Source organism: Mesoplodon densirostris, chromosome 14 (assembly GCF_025265405.1).
Source record: "Mesoplodon densirostris isolate mMesDen1 chromosome 14, mMesDen1 primary haplotype, whole genome shotgun sequence".
Taxonomy (NCBI): Eukaryota; Metazoa; Chordata; class Mammalia; order Artiodactyla; family Ziphiidae; genus Mesoplodon; species Mesoplodon densirostris.
The window spans coordinates 60,350,664-60,365,523 of NC_082674.1; positions in this window are offsets into that span (position 1 = coordinate 60,350,664).

The following is a 14,860-nucleotide window of genomic DNA, read 5'->3' on the forward strand; positions in this document are numbered from 1 at the left end:
AGGCCCACGTACCGCAAAAAAAAAAAAAAAAAAAAAAAAAGAAGACCAAGAGAAGAGAACAAAACTTACCCCAAAGAAATAAAACAGAATGGTGGATTATCAGGTCCCATGGCTCCATGGTAAGTGCCCACTTATTTTGCTCACACATAATGCTACTCTATAATATCTAATCGTGGCTTGAAGACTCCAGCATTCCCAGGGGTTTCTGTTGGGTTATCATGGGAGGAGGGAAGGTCCCCCTGGCAGTGGGCATTGTGTGATGCGTAGGAATGGAAGACAGGAAAGAGCAGACAGTGCAGCCATCATCATTTGCAAGAACACAGCACAGGATGATGGCACACAAATGCATGCTGGGGAGAGAGGATATAACCTATCATAGAGAACAAAGGAATTCCAAAGTATTTTCTAGTTAGGGAAGATTAGAAGGAAAAGGGAGAAGGGAACCTACAAATATTGAAAAGTTCTTCCTTCTGGTCCTTCTGTGCAATTTGGGTTTGCTTTTTGCTCTGAGCAGTTAAAATGGATCTGTGAGCTGTATGTCATAATCTCCTGAAAGGAACAATTGCCATTAATTTTAATTTCCCTTCATGGTGAATTTCAATTAGTTACTTGTCTGAGCAATGATCTACTAACTAGACAGCTTCCAGACATGAACAGCATTATCTGATTTTCCTAGGTAACAGAAATTAATAGGTTTAAAATGTGCCTTTGTAAAATCAAGGCTAATTAAGATCTAAATCTAAGCCCACCCCCACAAAAATTGTTTTCTTTATTAGGATTTCCTGTCTCTGACAAATATACCAAAGACAATAGAAATATAACTATTTTCTCTTGGATCCTGTCATTTACATAGCAAGCAAGTGGTCTGTGAATTACAAAATGCCTAGTCTTCTCCCACAAGACTCACTTGCAAAGCTCTGAGAGTAGGGGGAAAAAACCCTAAAGTTATGCTAGAGTAATTTCCTTTAATAGATTTGGAGAAAGAAAACTTTAACTAGAAATACTGTTAAAAAACCAAAATACTGATAAAAATGCTTTAAAATGTAGATATAAAGAATACTTGCTTCATATGGTAAAGATAATAGCAATATAAAACCAACAGCTACTGTTAATAATCAACAGAAAAACTTATGAGACATCCCTGCTAAGATCAGAACAAAACAAGGTGTTTCTCTGTTAAGATTCTTAGAGGCCTTAGCTGCTTTCCAAAACAGATCAAATTTACCAAAAATTCATTTGCATGGTGATCAATTACCTAATTTCTGGAAGTTTTAAGTGTTGCCTTGGCTTCTTCCAAGCTGTTTGCTGTTGGGTGGGCAGGGGGTGGGCAGGCCATGATACTGGGTTGCTATGATTCCCCAACACCTTTTTTCTATCAAAAATAAGTTTATAATGATTCATGCTGCATGAAACTGTCTAAATTGCTTGTGAGGATTTCCCTGTGAGTTTTCGTTTTTCCTCTAGCTTTGCACTCCGCCTCCTTTGAGGTCTGGTGGGGTGAGGGAGACACTCAGAACAGACATCCATAACCACCTCTAAAGGCTGGAAGATGCTCCCGGATCACTGTCCAGGGCCCCCTGTGGCCACACCCCTAGGGACAGCCCAGGGAATCTCCCCAGCATGTGAGGAGAGGGGCATCACCTTCCTCAGCTGCTGCAAACCATCGAATAGTTGGAGAGACTGGTTTGTTGATTCCTTGTGACTTTATCTGGGGCTGCCTCTTTCTCCCTCGTGAAACTGAGGGAGGGTAAGCTGGCCCATTCCTGCCAGAACAGGATAAAATGGAGGAGGTGGGGTGAGGTGGGAGTGCAGAGATCTGGCTTGCCTCCAGTGCCAGCTGCCACCCGAAGCTGTGAAGCCCACGCCTTGGCAACAGCTCATGACTGACTGTGAGAGAGTCACGGAGACGATGTGGAGAGAAGGAGGGGCTCCAGAAGTTCTGACCCCTTGCCACGTGTGCCCGTGGAAGATGAGAGCTGAGGAGGGACCACTGCGCCCAGAAGAAGTTGCTGACTCTGCTCTGATCCCTCCGAGTGGGAGGAAAGTGAAATCCTGCAGGCCGAGCCTAAATGAGCAGAATAAAGGTGCGGTTCTGGTGGTAACTGATAGTATTTGGCCAGAAGATCCAAGGGAAGCCTGAATCCCATCTCACCAATCCCTCTCCTGCTGTGAGGCTCCTGAGAGAGCTCATCCAAACACGGAGAAGAGCAGAAGGGCACTCAAGTGCCGTGTGATAGCTGGACCAGAGCCTAATGACCTGTGTAGACCTTTCTAATCAAAGCCCAGTTGGAGCAGGCAGCTTCGATGCTCCCTCAGCCTGAGTCTCAGTCTTGGGGTCTTGTCCCCTTCTGGTGAGTTCCATGGCACAGGAAGCAATGAACAGCTTGCTCAGGCCAGTCCTCAGTGCCGGGCAGGGCAGAGTGCAGCCTAAGATCCTGGTGCATCAAGTGAAAGAGACAGAGCATGGCTACCTGTACCTTTAATAGACAGTGACCCCGCCCACTACCAGTTTCCTGGGCTTTGGCCAATCCAATTAACACCTTCTCCTTTCTGGAGGAATTAGGAAGGGAGTGGGCAGACAGGTGGATGGAGAAGTAGGCGGGATTGCAGATAACAATTATAATCGTTTAACCTGGAGCTGGACGTTCAAAAGCAATGCCATAAACAGGAACTAGACATGGGGCATGGATATTTGAATGGTGGAGAGAAAACCATTATTCCTATTTGTGGCTGGAATATCCAAGAGAATGGACTAAAAAGCTATGTCCATATTTCAGTTATTTTCTTAAGGTAAATTTCAGAGACTTGGAGTGTGTTCATCACAGAAACAGAATTGCTGACTCAAGGTGTGTGTACAAGGTTTTCCAGAGGGCTTGGGCTCATGATTACCTGTGGCTGCCCCTTTCACAGTCACTTTTTTTTTAAATTTGCTAAATATGTAGCTAAAAACAAAACAACAAGCACCTCCCCCCCCAAAAAAAAAAACCCCTGCATTTTGTTGTTTTTGCTTTTTTTTTTTTTTGTCTGAACAAGTGAAGTGAACAGGACAGGGATTAAGAGCAAGGGATTCTCAGATGAATGGATAAAGAAGATGTGGTATATATATATACATATATACAATGGACTATTACTCAGCCATAAAGAGGAATGAAATAATGCCATTTGCAGCAATATGGATGGACCTAAAGATTATCATACTAAGTGAAGTAAATCAGACAGAGAAAGATAAATATCATATGATATCACTTATATGTGGAATCTTAAAAATGATACAAAAGAACTTATTTACAAACCAGAAATAGACTCACGGACCTAGGAAACAAATTTATGGTTACCAAAGGGGAAAGGGGGGAAGGAAAGGGATAAATTAGGAGTTTGGGATTAGCAGATACAAACTACTATATGTAAAATAAATAAACAACAAGGACCTACTGTATAACACAGGGAACTATATGCAATATCTTGTAATAACCTATAATGGAAAAGACTGAAAAAGAATATATGTATTCTTTTCACATATATGTAAAACTGAATCACTTTTCTGTACACCTGAAACATTGTAAATCAACTATACTTCAATAAAAAATAAAAAAACCCAACAACTATAAGGATAAATAAGGGACACATCTTTAAAAAAAAAAAAAAGCAAGGGCTTCTGAGCTATAGCCGACCCAAGGCCTGGTTGCCAACTTTCTGCCCTTACTCACCTTTTCCCCAGGAGTAACCCAGTGCCATACTTACAGGACTGTGTACAATAAAGGGGATGACACCTGAAAAGCACTGAGCAGGGTTCTGGAGCCATCAGCCACTGCTGGGCACTGGGATGGTTGTGATGAACACTCCCTTCCCAGACTCTGGAAAATGCAGCATCTCCTGGGCCGTCCCAGGATTTCAGCTTTGACATCACCTCTGAAAGGTGCTGTTAGGTGTCTTGTCCCCATACTCCTGCCCCACTTGTGTATGCACCCTGACCATGGGAAGTCTTACCCCGACCAGAGGGAGTTTGGCTGCTCTCTCTGAGGACTGGTTCTGTGGCCCTTCACTTCTGGCCATGGCTGAGCAGTAGCCCTGTGCACTCTGGCCACCAGTGAGGCAGTGGACCCTACTTATGCCTGGTGAGATTAGTTCATCAGTGTTAACACTCAGTGTCCTCCCCTTTCATATGATCCAAGCACAGATGACATCACTACAATCCATCCTCCTGGACTCCCTCCACCGGAACAAGCTTCTCCCTGGGATCTTACCCTCTTTCCTGTAGATGTACGGGTGCCCAGAGCCATTCCTCCTGAGGGCAAGGCAAACGAGGCTGCACAAACTGCCCAGGAATGGATTTGGAATTGAGTCACAGCCTTCAGTATCTCCGACAATATCCATCCTATCCATGTAGGAATTATTTAAGACAGTGTAACCCAGCATACACTCACATTGGACCATTATGTTCTGACATGACTGTCTGGTTAGGGCCCACTGCACAATGCCACACCCCTTTGGTTATCAGATAAGGTTGCCCCCTAAAGGAGGCAGTATTTCCCATGGTCAACCATTTTGAGAAAACTTTTACCTTCGGATGGGAAATGAGGAATAAGGAGGCAGAAGATTCAAAACCCCATTCCTCTCTCTGGGTCTTGTGAGAGCTGGTTTGGAGTTGAAGGCTTAAGAGGAGGACTATGGTGGGGAGAAGCTGGCTCCTGCCTCCCAGAGGCACAATTCTGTGCCTGGGTCATACTGGGGGCAGTTGTCCATTACTCACTATGTTGTCCCCCTATGTGCCACCTCTGTAATCTTGAACCTTTAGTTCCTGGCTTAGCCACTACTCAAGGAATTCAAGGATGGCTATACTTTCACACTTGGGAAGAGGTAAATTACCAGCCAGGGAGCAGCATCCTCTTGAAGACTTGCTGTGAGTCAGCCGACTGTGGTGAGACCCAGGCTTGCAGCAAGTAGCACCCAGGAGAGATCTGTGGAACCTATAATCATCTCTGCTTGAGCCTCAGGAGTCCTTGGTGGGAGGGAGACAACCAGATAAACCCTGGATTCCTGCAGTAAAGCATCATGGGGATGGAGGGCCATTTTAATGTTGAGCAGCAATAGAAATATAATCTCCCAGGCTGAGAAGGTCTGGGACATACGAGTTACAATTATAAAAGGGATAATAAGTTAGAAAATGGATTTTTTAAAGTGGCATATTCAAACATAGATAAAACATGTTTCCAGCCAACTCTTTGAAACAAAGTTCAAAACCTCAAAAATTAATTTCTGGTCATGTAAAACTAGATATCTTGAAAAATCCTCATGGTACATTCACATTTAATAATATTAAGTCCCTAGGAATAAATCCTACAAAAGATAAGTAAGATATCTATGGAGAAGATTTTTTATTACATTTTTCCCTTTTAAAAAATTTATTGAAGTATAGTTGAGTTACAATGTTGTGTTAATTTCTGCTGTACAGCAAAGTGATTCAGTTATACATATATATATATTCTTTTTCATATTCTTTTCCATTATGGTTTATCACGGGATAGTGAATATAGTTCCCTGTGCTATACAGTAGGGCTTTGTTATTGATCCATTCTATATATAATAGTTTGCATCTGCTAATCCCAAACTCCCAACATTCCCTCCCCACCCTCCTCCCTCTTGGCAACCACAAGTCTGTTCTCTGTCTGTGAGTCTGTTTCTGTTTCATAGATATGTTGATTTGTGTCGTATTTTAGATTCCACATATAAGTGATATCATATGGTATTTGTCTTTCTCTTTCTGATTTACTTCGCTTAATATGATAATCTCCAGGTCCATTCATGTTGCTGCAAATGGCATTATTTTGTTCTTTTTATGGCTAATATTCCATTATATATATATATATATATATATATATATACCACATCTTTATTCATTCATCTGTTGACGGACTTCTAGGTTGTTTCCATGTCTTGGCTATTGTAAATAGAGCTGCTATGAACATAAAGGTGCATGTATATTTTCGAATTATAGTTTTGTCTGGGTATATGCCCAGGAGTGGGATTTCTAGATCATATGGTAGCTCTATTTTTAGTTTTTTAAGGAACCTCCATACTGTTTTCCATAGTGGCTACACCAATTTACATCCCCAACAACTGTGTAAGAGGGTTCCCTTTTGTGGAGAAGATTATTAAACTTTATAGAAAGACATGAAGAAAGACCTAAAGAAACGGGGACTTCAGGCATATTTGTGAATGAGAAAACTCAAAATCGTAGAGATGTCACACACCTACCACCTAGATTCTACTCCTGACATTTTGTTATATCTGCTTTGTCACCTGTCTAGCCATCTGTATGTCTCAGTATCCATCCATCAGTCCATCTTAATTTTTGGATGCACTGCAAAGTTGCAGGCATCAGTATACTTCCCTCTAAATATTTCTGCATATCATTAATTAGGGAGGCTTGAGGATCTTTGAACAACCTGGATAGTATGATTTCAGGCCCCAAACTCTATACAAGCTGACTTTTATTTATAAATTCTTAAGGGAGAGAGACTTTTTTCTTTTTTTTCCTTTCCTTCTACCTGGAGCCACAGCTGATAGACATGTATTCTAGCTGTCTTCTTTGTTGTGAGATCAAAATTTTCTCTGGGTCCTCCTATAACTGATGGTGTGGCCCTTGGGAGCTTTATTTGGGTCTCCAACATGACGTTCCAGCCTGGGGACATTCTGTCCTCTGTGTGATCACATGAAGTTCCAGGTCATGGGGGGTTGTCATAAGCCTCTAGGGCCACCACTGACTATTTCTCACCTCTCAGGAGTCCTGCTCCTGTTTGTATGGGGCCTTTAGAGACTTTCCTCTCTTGACAGCACGTATTTGAAAATATTTTTTAATCCAGCATTTAGCGGTGATTTGTGCACTATGTTGCACAGTAGGTTTGACTATAAATCAATACACACTATCCATACAGCTGGGTGTATCCTAGGGATTCCTCGAAATCTGTCCTTATCTCTGTCTGTTGCCTGCGTGAGACTGGCAACCTCAGGATCTCAACTTGCGGATTTAACCAAATTCTAGGAGCCTCTCTTCTTCTCTTTCTCTTCCCTCCCTCCTCCTTTTGGCTCAACACACATTAGCAGAACGAATGGGACACATTCCAACCCTCTGTATAACACTCATAGAACCCTTGGCTCCAGAAGTAATTATGGGGCCTAATTAAGTGGAACAATGTCACCAAAACTCACTCCTAGTTTGTGCAGAAGGAAGGTGTCTGGCCATTGAGCTGGGGTCCCATAACCTTCATGAATGGGTCCCCCTCAGTCATTCACACTGTCAACTCCAGTCCTGTCCGTAGAGACATTCACAGCGTGTGCCAACTACCTCACGACTCTGGCAAGGCTCGGGTCTCCAGAGGCTGGAGAGACCCCAAGAATCTTTAACCTACCACCATGTCCTGCTGCTGATTCAGGAAATTCATAGTGGGTATTGCCGAAGGCTCCAGAACCCCATAAAAGACTTACAGACATGAGCTTTTTCAGCTAAATGCTCTAATCCTGTATTAGCCGAAGTCTGATGACTCAGCTTGTGAAGGGTCAATTACTATGGGGTTCACCTCTGCCTCAGGAAAGTAAGGAAAGCAATGAAACGGGTGAAAGGAAGCGAACAGCAAACACAGGTGACATCTCTTATCCCAGTTAGGCAGCCCTTGCTGAGTATCCAGCCGGTGGGGGGGCAGGGGGCAGCTGGAGAGGGGTCAGGATTCCCCTGAGACTCCTACTTAGTTAACTAAAGGTAGAGGGATCCTCATGAGGCACTTTCCGGGGGGCGGGGAGGAGCCAGGTGTGAGCTATACATGGCTAGCCATGTCCTGAGTTTATGCTACTCATCTGGTATGAAGCCCCTTTGAGAATATTCTAATAACTCAGCCGAACAGAGTCATTAACCTGCTCTCAGATGCCAGACCCAGCTGGACAGGTCAGCCTGACATCACACCCGGAAGCAGGCAGTAAAACCCAGGGTGTGTTACAGCCTCTGGGTTTGCAGCTACAGTACGTGTCTAGGAGTAGACAGACCGGAAGTGCTGAGCCCGATCCTCTGCAGGGCTCACTCCCAACAGCCAGGCTGGCATCTGGGCCTGGGAGGTAGTTCACCCCCTTGTCTGTGAAACTGGCCCCGCCTGCCTGTGAGCCCCAGACTCCCACGCAGGGCAGAGCATAAACAGTTTGCCTTGGGCGCAGGGTCATGGAATGCATTGGGGGGAAGGCCTACATTTTTGAAAATAGAAGACTCAGGGAAGGAGCCCTTTACTGCTCACAGAACCTGAGTATTTCCCATGCTCGAGCCCACTAAGCCCCATGGGCCAGAACCTGGGTCCCACCATGTTAGAAAGACAAAGCCTCCCTTTTCAGAGAGGACATTAATTGACGGTGGGGACTGTGCTTACAGCATCATAGTTACTCAGAAATGTCCAGGCTAAGTCTGTGCATCAGTGAAGATCTTGAAGATCACATTTTCTGAAACAAATATTAGGAGATGGGGAGCTGACAGGTTAAAAGGTATCAACGGGGACCAGCAGGCACGACACAGCAGCGCTATCCTGGAACATTCTGATGCTGTAGCTGCTGGCAAAGGAAGAGGTGTCCGTGTCTGCTGAAAGGTGATGTCTTGCTGGAGAGGTCTGAGGATATGGGTACAGAGTCTTGGAAGTGTTTGCAGAATTCTAAATCCAGCCCCAGCTTGATGCTAACCTTAGATAAGTCAGAGACTGGCTTAGGGCATCTGTTTTCCACATCTTGGAGAAGGGCTTGATGATACCTACTACTTGGATGTGCATTGAAGTATTTAATTAATGTTTACAAATCACCTTCAGATACAGTTGTAGGGCCCACAGCCAAAAACAAAGCCAGCTTGTTTAGGTTGGCATTAAAAAAGTTAAGCGCTCTTTACTAATTAACACCCTATTAGTATAACAGCAAAGTCCATGTAGAGCTACTCAAGACCATGTTTATTTTCATCTGTCTGCTTAGGTTGGTTTCCAAGCTAAGGAAATCGGAACTTACCTGATGGTGCGAAGCAACGATTTACTGAAACCTCCCCTTCAAGCCAAACTCAACCGAGAAAGGAATATGCTAAGATGTGTACGTGTCAGGAAATGCCAGTCAAACAGGTGTCTGTTGGGGAAATATGTTAACCAGAAACACCAGGCAAATGTTTCCTGCACCAAAGCTCCCCTGGACTCCAGAACGCACTTCCTGGGAGAGTGCGGGCTCAATGAGGGCGCCCTCTGCTGGCAGTATAAAGAGTCTTTTCAGTGATTTGTATGCCGACATCCCTATAGGAGGAGTCTATAGGAATAGAATTTGAATTAGAAAAGTTTAAAGGAACTTTATTAGGCCCGCCTTCATTTTTATAAATGGCAGTAAAGTCCAACATAACCATTATGAGAAAGTAAAATACACAAATATAGGCCTCTGTTATATAGCATACCTGGAAAAGTATAGAAGGGAGCAGAGGTTGCTGTTTGAGGCAGAGAGAGAAAGTTGATGATAAAAGAGGGAGGGGGAGAGGCTGGAGTGATACCCCAGAGTAGATGAGAGAGGATGGGATCTGGTGGACAAAGAAGGGTATGGGTCTCTGCTAGCGTCATGGGCTTTCATCCTGTAACAGGAGGGAGGGCAGAATACAGACGGGTGTGTGGGTATCCTAGTGGGAGTTGGTAGAAGGGTTCTTTTGATTTTACCAGTGAAATGGGAAGCAAGTTCATCAGTGGGGAGTGAGCTGCAGGAGGAGAGAGAGCAAAGGTTGAAATAGTCATCCAGGAGAATGAGAAAATGAATCTGCCAGGGAGACGCAGAGGGATTGCCCACCAGTGGTAAAGAGTGTGCTGTTATGAGTTTAAAGGACAGTCAGTGGAGAGGCCACTTCTGCTTATGATGTAGAAAGCTACAAATGTCACCCACCCTAACCTGCTACACAATCACAATTTTTCTTGAAACCTTCAGAAATCTGAGGTCACAAGACAGCAAACTACAGGAATTCCAAGGGGGCGATATAAGGCCTTTTGAGGAGAGATGGCACTCACTAACTGTGTCACCTGAGGTAGGCCCAGCAGGTACCAGTGGGGAAGAAGAAGTGAGCTTAAGTTTTCACTAGCGGCTGAGTGTGGGTTAGAGTGTCAGTCCAAAATGAGTGTCTGTCTCTGCTGCAGACACAGGGGAAGTCTGCACTCACTCACCAGCTTTCCCCACAGGCCTCCACTGGGTGCTCCTGAGAGAGATGGAAGGCAGGCGGGAGATGGGACACAGCCTCTCTCCGTGGGGCAGGCATGCAGAGGATCACTGGTGGCTGTGTTGGGACAGGTATCCACACCCCCCTTTTGGACAAGAGAATGAGTCAGAGAACAGAGCAGAAGAAAAATTTTAAGAGATAGTAAAGAATTGCATAAAAATGAAACACATCAAACCATAGGTCTAAAAAACTCAGAGAACCGAGAAGGATAAACAACAAACAAACAAAAAAAATCAGTATCACCAGGCCACCACATATTTTAATTGCTGAAAACCAGTGTTAAAGAGAGAAGCTTGAAGGTAGTCGGTGGGGTGGGGGAGGTGGGGAGAAAGGCACATTATATTCAAAGAACAAAGGGAAGAATTATAATAGAATCTCACTGGAAACTATGAAAGCAGAAAACAGTGGAGTGGCATCTTTAAAATACTGAAAGAAAGAGCCGTTGATCTAGAACGCTACACCTAGTGAGAATGTCTTTCAAAGGTGAAGGCAAAATAAATACTCCCCCCGAAAAACAACAGTTGAGAGAAATCAATGCCAACAGACCTGAAGAAATGTTAAGAGGAAGTTCTTCAGGCAGAAGGAAGATGGTATCACACAGAAACTTGGATCCACAAAAAGAAATAAAGAAGCTCCAGAGATGTTCCAAAGGAAGCTAAGTTAATACTTCTTAATTGCTCTAAAAATAACTTCCTAAAACAAGGGCCAGCCAACATTTAATTAAAGGACTGGAGAGTAAATATTTTAGGGTCACAGGCCATGTGGTCCCTGTTACAACTACTCAACTCTGCAGCTGTAGCATGAAAGTAGCCGTAGACAATATGTAAACAATGGGCATGGCTGTGTTCCAATAAAACTTTATTTGTAAAAATGTGTGACTGACGTGAGAGTCATAGCTTGTTAACCTCTGGTCCAAAGTACATATGATAAAAAAAAATGTATTGTGGGGTTTACAAAATATGTAAGAGTAAAATGTAAGACAAAAATAACACGAAGGATCAGAAGAAGAAATTGGAAGTATACTGTTGTAAGGGGTTGACTGTAATAAATTAAAGACATACATTGTAAACTCTAGGGAAACCATTAAATATTTTTAAAAGGAGTACAACTAATAATCCAATAGTGGAGGTTAAATTAAATCATTAAAAAGTAATCCCAAAGCAGACAGAAAAAGAGTGAAAAAAAGAACAGCTGGAACAAAAAACAACTGGCAAGATGGTAGAGTTAAACCCAATCATACCAATAATTAGATTAGATGTAAATAGTCTAAGCTCCCCTATTAAAAGACAGACATTGTCAGATTGTATAAAAAAAGACTCAACCATATGCTGTCTACAAGAAACCTACTTTTAATATAAACATATAGATGGGATAAAAGTAAAAGGATGAAAAAAGATATACTATGCAAATACTAATCAAAGGAAGCTGAAGTGGCTATGTTAATATAAAAGACTTTAGAGCAAAGGCTATAATAGGGATAATTGCATAATGATAAAGAGTCAATAAAGGGTCAATTCACCATGAAGACATAACCATCCTCAATACGTATGCACCTAACACCGGAATTTCAAACTAAGTGACAAGAAAACTGATAGAACTGGAAGGAGAAATGGACAAATCCATGATTATAGTTGGTTACTTCAAAACTATGCTCTCAGTAATCAATAGAAAAAGGAAGCAGAAAATCAGGACCAGTCTAGAAACCCGACCAACACAACCAACTTGACCTACTTGACACTGCCAGGACACTCCACCCACAACAGCAGAATACACATTCTTTTCGAGTGACAGGGATCATTCATCAAGATACATCATATTCTGGGCTATAGAACAAACTCCAACAAACATAAAAGATTCAAAACTGTAAAGTGAAACCTGTCAGCATGGTTTTATGTTCATAACCAGCCTAAATCATTTGTGTGGGTTTAGGTAAAGTAGGCAGAGAATTGGATTTAAGTAGGTTTGGGATTTTTCCAGGTGAGTAGATTAGTCCCCCTTATCCACGTGAAATATGTTTCAAGACCCCCAGTTGATGCCTGAAACCGTGAAGAGTACCAAACTCTACATATGACTATGTTTTTTCCTATACATAAATACCTCTGGTAGTTTAATTTATAAGGCATAATAAGAGATTAACAACAATAACTAATAATAAAATAGAACAATTATAACAATATACTGTAATAAAAGTTATGTGAATGTGGTCTCTCTCTCTGAAAATATCTCATTGTACTGTATTTACCTTTCTTCTTGTGATGATATCGGATGATAAAATGCCTATTTGATGAGATGAAGTGAGGTGAATGACATAGGCATTGTGATGGAACATTAGGTGACAAATGACCTTCTGATGATACGTTAGACGTGAGGATGACGATGGTTAGATGTCAGGATCGGTTGATGCCGTTGGTTGGGGATAGTGGGCGGGGTGCAGAGGTACAGTGCAAGATTTCATGATGGTACTCAGAACAGCACAAAATTTAAAACGTATGAATTGTTTGTTTCTGGGATTTTTAATATCTTTAAACTGCAGCTGACTGAATAACAAAACCATGGAAAGCGAAACCACAGATAAGGGGGATGTGTGTGAAGAGAAAGAGGGTGAGGGAGTTTTAAGAAAGGGATTATAGGACTGGGTCAATAAGACCACAAGGAGTAGTGAAAAGGTAATAGGATCAATGGACTGGAAGATCTGATAAGAATTATTGGAGTTTGAGTGCCAGAAGAAGTAAACTGAAAATTTAGATGGCGGTCAAAGAGTGGATGCTTGAAACTGACATTATTGGTAATGACGAGGTCAGGTGAGTAACAGGCACGTTGGAGAGCGTGATCACTGAGAGAGACCAGGTCAGGGAACTGAGATGCTGGATATTGGAAATGACTAGCAGGTGGTCGACGACTGCCAAAAGAGGGTAGCGGGTGATATAATCTAATGACAGGCTATTAATGGGGAGGAAAGGTCAGTCTAGTAGCTGCAACACCAGGCTCAGTGACACAAGGAGGTGAGAGAAAACTGCCTTCACCTGAGAAAGCAGTGGAGTAGGTAGTGGCCTTAGTAGAGCACGTGCATTCCTAAAGTGAATTAGGAGGCATTCCAATTCTTTCCTTACTGTGGACCAGGTGAGGAGGCAGGGGGATTTTAAAGTTCAAATTGTCAGGCTGAGCGCACAATTTGTTTCCTTCCTACCTGAGACCCCAGTGAAATGATAGTGAGTAAACTCTTCTATAATATATAGAAGAAAGTGGGAAAGGGACCATTGGTAGGTGAGAGGTTTCACAAATCGCTTGTAAATGAAAGGAGACTGTCAGATACTTGATGGATCAACAGGGTGAAACAAAGTATCCCAGAATATTCAGGAGGAAACAGCAGCAAAGGACAAAGCCAATGGCCCTAAGAAACCCCAAAGGGTTAGGAATAGGACACAACTGGCATGATGGAGGTCAGGGGTGAGAAGGAGGGTCCCAAAATGAAAGGGTTAATTCAAAGTGGGCCCCTCTCACTTCCCCTTTTCAGCTTGATTGCTAAGAGATAGATTGTAGGAAGCCCCACATGTTCCTTCAGGTCCCAAACTACAGGCTCTTCTCTAAAGATATTGAACTTACTTACTGGGGCCAAAGGGGACCCCCAGGGTGGGTCCCAGCAGCAGCTAGTCCAGCCCTCCACTTAAACATTTGGGGGACCCCAGCTTAGGTCTAGCCATCTCCATGCTAATCCAAAAGAGCAGCATGCCTGCAGCTGAGCCCTGCCAACACTATGGAGCTGCCAGTCAGCATACCCATTCCTGGGAGAGACCTAGGGAGAAAAACAGCCACACGCCTAAATCAGCAAGAAAACCCATAGCAGCTCTGGAGAAAAATCAACACCATTCTCCATTATTAAGTAGGAATTGACAATCATCAGATAGAAGACAAACACCCGAGCATGAAATGACAAAGATATACAAACAGAACAAATCACTCCAAAAGCAACAGGAAATTCAGTGAACAGAAGAAAATGTAAAAACCAAAGAACCCTCTAATTAAAATCCCCAGAGATTTTGAGATGTTGTATGGCTATGGATACAAGAGCAGGGGGACTTCTCTGGTGGTCCAGTGGCTAAGAATCCACACTCCCAATGCAGGGGACCTGGGTTTGATCCCTGGTCAGGGAACTAGATCCCACATGCCACAACTGAAGATTCCACATGCCACAATAAAGATCTCACATGCAGCAATGAAGATCCCACCTGTGGCAACTAAGACCCGGCACAGACAAATAAATACATAAATAAATATTTTTTAAAAAAGGAGCTGGAAGCTATTACAAAAGAACAATCAGAAAATTAATTTGAAAAAATTAATAGAATAATTGGAAGATAAAAATCAAAGAAATTTCCCAGAGCATAAGGCAAAGAGAGAGAAAAAAAATTTAAAGTATCAATCCAGAAAATCAATTACCTGACTAACAGAAGTTCCATAGATAAAACAGAGACAGTGGATCAAACAAATAATAGAAAAACACTTGCCCAGGGCTCCAAAGAAACACAGTTTTCAGATTTTAAAAATTCACATAGCATTGACAGCCACACGTCTTTAACACATTTCTACATACTGAGGATAGGGTATATC